Below are 1,689 nucleotides of genomic sequence, written 5' to 3'. Positions count from 1 at the left end.
CCATGGCTATACAGAGAGTTCTAAGTGGACTCAGTGAGCCTAAAAATAAGAGCAAATGAAATTTGGAAGGAATAGTGGTGTGGGAAGGTAAGGAAGAAGTTGAAGAGGAAGAAATGGGGTTTAAATAGATCAAAACACATTACATTAACATATAAAATTCTCAACACACCATTGAGATGTAACAAGAATAAATTAATTAAAAAAATTTAAAAATTAAAAAATAAATAAATAAAAAATTCTCAACACAAAAATTAAGCTCAAGTGACAGCACATGTTGGCAAGGATGTGGAACAAGAGGAATGCTCCTCAATTAATGTTAGGTTATCAAACTTGTACAACCACCTTGGAAATCTATCTGGTGCTTCCTCAGAAAATTGGGAATAGTGCTACCTCAAGCCCCAGATATTCCACTCCTGGACATATACCCGAAAGATGTCCCACCATACAACAAGGACACTTTTCCAACTATGTTCATAGCAGCTTTATTCATAATATCCAGAAGCTGGAAACAACCTAGATGTCCCTCAACTGAAGACTAGATAAAGAAGCTGTGGTACATTCACACAATCAAATACTGCTCAGCTATTAAAAACAAAGACGTCATGCGATTTGCAGGCAAGTGGATGGAAATAGAAAAGATCATCCTGAGTGAAGTAACCTAAATCCAGAAAGGCGCACATGGTATGTACTCACTTCTAAATGGGTATGAGCCATGAAGTGCAGGATAACTATACTACAATCCACAGACCCAAAGAAGCTAAGAAAGGAGGGTTCAAGGGAATATGCTTGACTATCACTGAAATAGACAGAGGGAGGAAACTGGGTGGAAGAGGGAGTGGGGGAAGGGCAGGGACATGGGAAGCATCTCTGGGACAGAAGAGGCTCCTGGGAGTCTATGGGAGTGACCCTAGCTGAGGCTCCTACCAGCAGGGCGTGGAGCCTGGACTTGCTGCTTCTTGTAGCCAGGTGGGGCTTCCAGTGGAGGGGGGAGACCAACCCACTTAAAAAACCTTTGACCTCAAATTTGACTTGCCTTCAAGAAGTATAGGGATAAAGATGGAGCAGATATTGGGGGAATGGCAAACAGATGACTGACCCAAATTGAGACCCACCCCAAGGGAGAGAGCCAACTCCTGTCACTATTAATGATACTTTGCTATGCTTGCAGACAGATGCCTAATATAAGTGTCTTCTGAGAGGCTTCATCCAGCAGCTGATGGAAACAGATGCAGTGACCCACAGCCAAAGAATAGGCTGAGCTCAGAGAATTCTGAGAAGAGTGAGAGGAAGGGTACAGGGAGCTGGAGGGATCAAGAATATCACAAGAAGACCTACAAAGTAAACTAACCTGGGCCCATGGAGGGCTCACAAAGATTGAACCATCAATTAAAGAGCTTGCATGGGCTGGACCCAGATCCCCTACATATATGTAGTAGATGTGCAGCTTGGTCATCATGTGAGGCCACTAACAAAGGGAGTAGGGACTGTCTCTGACTGTTGCCTGCCTTTGGATCCCTTTCCCCTAGCTGGGCTGCTGTGTCTGGCCTCAGTGGGAGAGGATGTGCTTAGTCTTGCTGTGACTTGAGTTCTCAGGGTAAGTTGGTACTCCTTGGGGCCCTCTCCTTCTCTGAGATGGGAAAATGAGGTGAGGGGCATGAGGGTGGGACTGGGAGGAGAGAAAGGAAGGGG

Source organism: Acomys russatus, chromosome X (genome assembly GCF_903995435.1).
Source record: "Acomys russatus chromosome X, mAcoRus1.1, whole genome shotgun sequence".
In the NCBI taxonomy this organism is placed as follows: Eukaryota; Metazoa; Chordata; class Mammalia; order Rodentia; family Muridae; genus Acomys; species Acomys russatus.
This window is presented reverse-complemented; position numbering follows the sequence as displayed.